Genomic DNA, 8,457 nt, shown 5'->3' with positions numbered 1-8,457 from the left:
GTTTTTTTCACCCAAAAAAAATAATTTTAATATTAGCAGAAATCTAATCTAAATCTTAGAGGATTTTATTCTTATATACGGCCTCAAGAGGAATCTTCTGAAATTAAAGAGGAAAATATGCTAAGCACAATATTCTTACAGTTAGAGTACTTTCGTTTTGCATCTGCAGTAAAAATCTTGCTGTTCCTAATATAACTTACTCGTAAGAGGGCACTCCGTTTTCAGTAAATATATTCCTCTTCATACAAGAGGAAAACTGTTAGAATAATCTCCAATACATTTTTGATGAATAGTCCAGTGCATTGGAAGTGTGTGTGTACAAACCATACTTAGTTGCGTATAGTTGTAACAATAGGTAAATAAAATTCTATATATATTTATTAATATACTAATTATTATGTAATTATATACCAATTACATATAGTTATATATCGACTGTATATAATTATATATAACTTAATACAGTTGTATATAGATTATATATAATGACAGATTATATATCTTTCCTTGGCCGTACTTCACTTAGAATGAGGTGCGCTCGATCCAAGAGTCGAGGATCACCATTCTGCAATTTGCGAAAATTGTCAGTTTCAAATGACTGTAATTCGAAAACTATCCATTTTGGGACTTTGGGCCCATTGACACTTTTGATCTACATGATCTGAACTATCATTTGCCCCAATTTCAAGACATTCGACTGAGAGCCATTTCCCTATCATTTCCTGCGGGGTCCTTTCACTTTACAATTAGATTATCTTTTTTTGGGTGTTGTTACAGCGTTAAGGCAAAGAAAAATTATTAACATATCTTCATTCGAAATCATTTGTAGAGATTTAAAAAAGAAACAATCAACTAAACGTAATGTAATATAATAATAATAAATTCAGCTAATAGGGAATTAGGGCTATAATACGTACGCGATTAATTTCAATATTATTGAATTGTATGTATCATATTTAATTAGTAATTTGTAAACATGTTTCGGTTAACTTCTTAGTCATCCTCAGTACGTACAGATGAATCCATGTGATAAAGCGATGAGATATATAAGATTAGGCTACGGTACTATGTTTTTCATTATTTTAGTATCTGCAATGTTTCTATGTGAGGTGGTCAATTTTCATTTCTTGGAGAAAATCAGTTGGCTAACTGGATGGTGCAACCGCGTGATTAAGCGCCTTCAATTGATTCACAAAGTTTCTTAATAAATTCTATATATATTCGTTAGAAATAATGGTATTATCTCACCTCTAAACCACCGTCGATACAAATCAATGATATAAATAATCAGTCAATTAATAATTAAAAAAGCTTCGCAATAAATTATTATTCGTATTAGAGTATCGAAGTAGACTGCTATCTCATTTAAACTGTGATAAACATTTTTTTCAGGATGGCTACTAATCAATCGATCTATATGATAGAAAGTTTCAATGATTAATTAAATTATTTTACAAAGTAACGGGATCAAATGAATTTAATGAATTGTCCTATTAAATAAATTATTAAATCTATTTCACCCGAAGACAAAGTAGAGATTATTTATCTCAAAATTGTTATTCAACAATTTATTGAATTCTCGTTACTTTGTAGAATAATCCAGTCAAATGTTAAAATCAATCTGTCCTGCTGTAGATTTATTTCTTCGTGCTCATAAAGTACTTTTATTGACAATACAATTATATTCGTTTACTACCAATAATATATAGTTTAATCAACTTTATAAATATTTTATATAATTTAATTCAATGTTTATTTGACACAAAAAAGATTAAAGGAACGTTAAAATATTTCTTGACGCAACCTGACAGTTAGTTCGCCATATTTAACTCTGAGATTGAGTTGGTTTACCTCAATTCGAGTTGAATTTTGTGATCTTTTTTTACAGTTTATTAAGAGTAATCATTCGAAAGATAAGGAGAGATCCACCAAAATGAATTCTGAATTGATTGAGTTGATTTAAAAAAAATTTATACCAGCGGAAGCCAACACAACAAAGTCTTCCTAATCGAAAAAAAAGGTTGAAAGAAATTCTAAATGTTAAACGATACATATGGTAAAAGCAGAGAAAATAAATTAAAGGTTTTATGCTAAAAACAACCGCGTTAAATATTAATTCTCATTAATCCATTTCAAAATTATTAATTTTCTGTTTAAGACACTAGATATATGTTCTCTCTTCTACTTTATTATTCGCGTCACTCGGCTGATTGACCAACCTGAACCAGCTCGCTCAATTAGTAAAAGATTGACCATTATAACGAACTTCCGCACTCTGTTTAGAAGGCAGAGACCACGCGATCAGTTGAATATACACTCGACGTCATTTTTGTCTTTTTATATGAAATTGAGCAATTCGTTCGGAAAGCCTAAACTTAAATCGTACTAGGCATTCGTGATTTCAAACTAAGTATTCGTAACCACTTAAGAATAATAAAGGATTAAATTATTAAAAGATATACACTAAGTTATTCAATAACAAATTAATTAATTGAAAATAATTTTGGGGATTTTATTTTTATTCAATTGTTACGGTGCAAGAATATTTGCACGCGATATATTCGATCCGAGAGTAGCTAATTCAGACATGAAGCTAAAACGACGTCAGTGTACTCATCCAACGATCAAATAGCCTATTCAAACGGGAATTTAGAAGTTGCCTAAATCAGAAGATATACATATGATGTAATTACGAACGTTTTCGGTCTTTAAGCAAACAGCACCATTCCTCTCTATATCTTCCCCGTGATTTTATCCTATCTGCGTTGATTGAGAGAAATTAAAATAATAAATCTATAGGTTTTAATTTAGATGAAAATTATCCAATTTGTTTAAGAGATTGATTTATATTTGTTTAATAGGATTCTCTTGTAATCGCAAAAATAAAATTTTTGCAACATTTCTTAACGTCTCCTTTCTGACGTATTTTTTTGAAAGAGAAATCATAGTAAGCATTAAGTAATAATGGAAATAAAATTTCGAGGATGGCGACTGCGTTCTCCTAAATGACCGTGTATGTAAATATAAGAGATTATACCGGGAATTTTTACTATGCGACGTTTTGTATGTAGGTACGTTAGATGTAAATACATAATGATAAACAAAATCTATGGTACGATTGGGAGCAAAAATGCTGTCCACAGTTTTGGTGTAGCGAGGATTCAACTAGCAATTTTTCCTTTTTATCCAACTTTTTACCTTCTCCCTGACCGATCAATTAGAGAGAGAAGATTGGACATGCAAATCGTAGATTTAATATGAATAGATCGAGCACACGGAGAGAATTTTTTCTTAGAATTTACTCTGAAAATATGACAGTTGTGGGACAACATTGTATTTCGAAGAATTTTAATATAAATCTCTCATTCATTAATAAAACTACAATAAAGTATAAAATAAGTTTGATCAATTTTACTGAAGTGCATGGTAAAAATCTTCAAAATATTGTATTGTACCACAATCACCATATTTTCAGGGTAAATTTTAAAAGAAAATTCTCTCCGTGCATGACTCCGCTGGACTGCTATCAACGAATAGTTGGATGTGACAGAAGTACACGGACACTTTATCTCTTCACACAGAAAAATACATCCTATATGCAAGTAATAGTTATTTGTTTCAAGTGTTTCAAAAATTCATATAAATTTATTATAAATTTATCACAAGTATTAAACATATTTAGAATATTCTGATAAGTTTAATACTTAAATATATTTAAATATTCTAATAAGTTTAATACTTCAATCAAGATTATTAAATTAAAACAAATCCACTTTGCTTATTATATAAAATCGTTTCAATTTTTGAATTTGATCAATTTAATAATATTCTTAAAAAAAAATAAATTTTTGTTTTGAGTACCTAACAATGAGTTTTTCTAAAATTTGTAATAGATATATTTTAAGATACCTACTTACTATCTAATAGTCTTTGTTAAAGATAATTAGTAAAGGTGTAAGGTAGATTAAAATAATCAATTTTTTTTTAAATAGAATATTTTTCTGTGTGATGCGCACATGCACAAATTGTTCGTTTATATTATGCATCGTTATTGATAATAGATATAAATAGTATTGTATTATAAAAGAATGTCGCGCGGAAACGTACAGTAATACGATTGCGTGCAAACCAGCGATAGTATATTTTTTCATAGATGTTTATTACTTCACCCATCCCACCATTCGTTGGCGTCGTATTCTTCTGTAGGAAGCCAGTGCTATTAGCGATATAATCTTGCATTTAAGATCATCTTAAGTAGTATTATTTCTTACTTAAATTGCAGTAGGAAGAGTTACAAGAAACAATTTTTTTCCAATAAAAATTAAATAACATAGTTATATCGAAAGCATATAATTGAACAAAAAATATCAATCGAAAATTTAAATTTAATGGACTTATATTAGTTAATATAGATTAACTTTATAATCTCTCAGTTAGAACCAGAAAAAATAAAGAATTACCTGAACCGAGATTAAGTTTAATCTCACATTGATGGAATCGGACTTTAGTTAGATCCAAATGTTTGAAGAAACTGTTAAATAAGATTACAATCAACGAAATGAATGTATAGCTTTCCGTTATTATGTTCTTAAATATGAAATCAGACTGTAAATATCATTCTACGTCTATTTGTATTATGCAATTACATCTATGATGTAAATGCAAAGTTCTACGAATTCTGAATCAGACAGCAATACAAAGTTCCACGAATATACTGAATCAGACAGCATTGTTGCTCTTACCTGTGCAACTATACGATTTCGCGCCATTAAGTTGTCCGATATTTGGTAGATATATACATATATATATATATATATATAATATATATGTATTAATATGTAAGTTTACTTCCTTAGTAGGTTCGCTATCACGAAAAGCGTTTCCTTGGGATTCGCACGTACAGTTAAAGTATTATCCGTTTCACAAATTCCACGTTTATAACGTTTATGTACGTGTGTGTATGTGTATGTCTGTGCGCGTATGTGTATGTGTGCGTTTAGGTGTGGGCGTATGTGGCGTTTTTTCCTCGAGTTTTTCTGAACGTTAAAACGTTAGCGAGCGCATGGCACAGAATATTCGAGACACGTGAGCGAAAGGCAATGTTAATTCTCTAGATTAGAATCATCACGTTAACGTTTAACGCTGTAAATAGACAGACTGTGATAATTTCTAACAATGTCTGCGTGAACACATCTCGTGAACGGGGTGACCGGAGAAGGGACTCGTTCAGGAAAGAGACCTAAGGAGGGTTGGAGGAGCGTGGGAGGATGGTTGATCGAAGGACACGAGAGAGCGAAGGCCTTTGCAGTCAATTTATCGTAAAAGAAATTAACACTTTAATTTATGTTCTAAGCGATGAAGGCGTGGATCGAACGCCTCGATCCGGCTCGAAGCACACCTGTACATAATTTATTTAAATAAAGTGTATTAGCTGGCATTTTACATACCTCTCGCCCTCCCATCATTATGCTGCTTCATTGTAAATCTAATGAAGTGTGAATGTGTCATCGCGGAAATTCATATTGTCTAAAGACCGTATCACATTATATACGCATTGTGAATTAAAAATTATAATTCAGCCAATTAAAACGAAATGGGTTAAAATTAAAATTGTCTGACTGGTTGAATTATAATCTCTAATTCGCAATCCTTGTGTCTTCAATTGACGCAAGTTTAAGTCAAAGTCGAAGTTTGAGTAATCTTTACGCAAAGAACGATGGGTCTGTCGTGGTTGACCCAAAAACTTTCTCAGTACGCAAATAATTTTTATCTTATATTTATCGCAATCTTTTAGTTAAAATTTAAGCGGTTCACCTTAAAATAATTTTTTTATTTAATAAGATCAATATTTGATTTAATGACTTAATATTTGATATTCTGCTTGACCTCAATGGCTCGATATTTGCGAAAGATATCATTTTCGAAACGTATTGAAACATATTCGTTTCACAAAAAAAGTTCCAGATAATAAAATCTGTCGAAGATAAATTTTATATATAAGTACCTGTCGCATTTTATATGTAAAAATATAACAGAAATTGTTAACAAAGTATGGCAAATTGACTTGCTAAATATCGAATAGAACCTGGCATTTTGTAATCATTTGAATAATGTATTCCGTTTAAATGGTTGTGAAATGATCGATTCTGCTTGATTTTTGATATCAATTTGCTATGGAAATATGTCATGATTAACTGCAGATAGTCGACTGACAAAATACGAGTTTAATGTAGATATGCTAATCTACCATAATATTCTACTCAAATATTTATATGAATCTTTTACATTTTAATTTATGTATGAATATATTTGAAGAAACATTTTGTTTCTTCAGATTTTATAAGTTTTCTTATTAATTATAGAATGAAAAATCTTAGAAATCTAAGCAGACTAAACATTTTGCTTACTAACTCTGATGAAAATTAAAAAAAAAATTCTTCATACTCTCTTTTGAGAGTTTTTACATAAATTAAAAAAAAATTTTTTTTAAATTAATACATAATTTTATATAATAATTCTTAAAAAAATTTTTTAGGTTTTCTTAGACGAGTTGAGATGTTTCTCAGAAGTGCTGAGAAAGTCTATATCCCACTTGACACCAAATATAAAAGTAACAAAGCTCTAAACTCTAAATATTATAAATGTAATATAACATAGATATTTTATGTTAGATACTTTTAGTTTGTGTCGAGAGATTGGGATCTTTTCTACGTAAAGATATAAAGAATCCTTTATACGTGTTAATTCAGAAATATTCATAAGTCTGAAATATGAATAATTCTTAAAAAATATAGAGGTAACAATTTTTTATCAAGGAATATATTAACGGTAAGTAAGATAAATATATCGCCTGCAATTAATTCTCTCTCCACTCCTCTCTTTTTCTCTTTCTCTCTCTCTCTTTCTCTTGAAACTCGTTACATTGATCTGGGACGCATTGTATACAGATCGGTTCGTCCTAACTGTACTCCTTGCACTTCCCGCACTCGAAACACATTTATGCTCCATTGAGACAAGGTAGACAAGGATAAGGCGGTAAACAGCGTAAAGAGGACGGACGGAACTCAACAGCCCACTTTACACGATCTACAATTCATGGTAATCCATTACGGACAAAATGCCGGATCTTTGTTTAAGAAAAAGAACAAAATTTATTATTATTACTATTTAATAAACATTTTATTCTATTTTAATTTTTTCTATCACAATTTTAGATTTCTTTTTTCGGAAAAAAACTATTTTGTCACTATTTTGTGATGTTAGATTATCTTTTTGTTAAAATAATAAATAATAAAGAACGATTATAATACAAAAGCAGATAGATTTTTTTGAAAAGTAGAAATTCGGAATTACTATTCTAATGAAAAAAAATTTTTATGTCTTTAAGAATTTTTCATATTTTTAATTTACGAAGATTTTTAAAAGAATATTATTTTATCAGATTTTATAAGTTTTATTATTAATTATAAAATGAGAAATCTTAGAATATTTCAAACTTGTATTTTTCACATATAAATTTAAGAATTATAGAATAAATTTAAAAAAAATTATGAAATATATATAGAAATTCTGAAAAAGCTATTTAAACACCCAAAAAAAAATTTTAATATTAGCAGAAACCGCTAAATCTTAGAGGATTTTATTCTTATATACGGCCTCAAAAGGAATCTTCTGAAATCGAGAGGAAAATATGCTAAGCACAATATTCTTGCAGTTAGAATACTTTCGTTTTGCATCTGCAGTAAAAATCTTGCTGTTCCTAATATAATTTACTCGTAAGAGGGCACTCCGCTTTCAGTAAATGTATTCCTCTTCATACAAGAGGAAAACTGTTAGAATAATCTCCAATACATTTTTGATAAATAGTCAAGTGCATTGGAAGAAGAATACTCTTTCTGTAAAAGTTTCTGCTTAGAATATGAGGTTACCGGAAATTTCACTTTACAATTAGATTATTTCTTTTTGGGTGAAGGATTCTAAAGGTGAGAAAGATAAAAATAAAGTAAAGGTCGATGTGAAAGATTCATTAAAACCCATTTAGATAGAAGTTAGCCTTTTTATATCTGGACTAGATGTGTTTCAGATAAAAAGTTCAACAAGTTTTTCTTTTTTTTTTTCACATAAAAAATTGCAATATAAAAGGAGAAAAGATTTAACAGGATGTTATATATGTTGATCATTATTCCTTACAAAGAAAACTGTGTGAAGAATAAATAAGAACATTCTTAAAAGCATATCAAAGAAATCTTAAAACAGCTTAAGGTAGCAGTCGAGGCACGTGAGAAACAATTTATTCTTTGCAGCTAAACCTACCTGAACCTTTTGTGTAAATGTAGATGAACTTATTGTTCGTCTACTCTACGTCTAGTTATAGAATGTCATAAATCTATTCTATTGAACCGGAACAAAAGTTTGTAGCGCTACGAACTTCAAAATTCAAGCATCTGTAACCATATA

This window comes from Trachymyrmex cornetzi, unplaced genomic scaffold (assembly GCF_001594075.2).
Source record: "Trachymyrmex cornetzi isolate Tcor2-1 unplaced genomic scaffold, Tcor1.1 scaffold472, whole genome shotgun sequence".
In the NCBI taxonomy this organism is placed as follows: domain Eukaryota; kingdom Metazoa; phylum Arthropoda; class Insecta; order Hymenoptera; family Formicidae; genus Trachymyrmex; species Trachymyrmex cornetzi.
The sequence above is the reverse complement of the archived record's forward strand: the minus strand, read 5'-3'. Positions refer to the sequence as shown.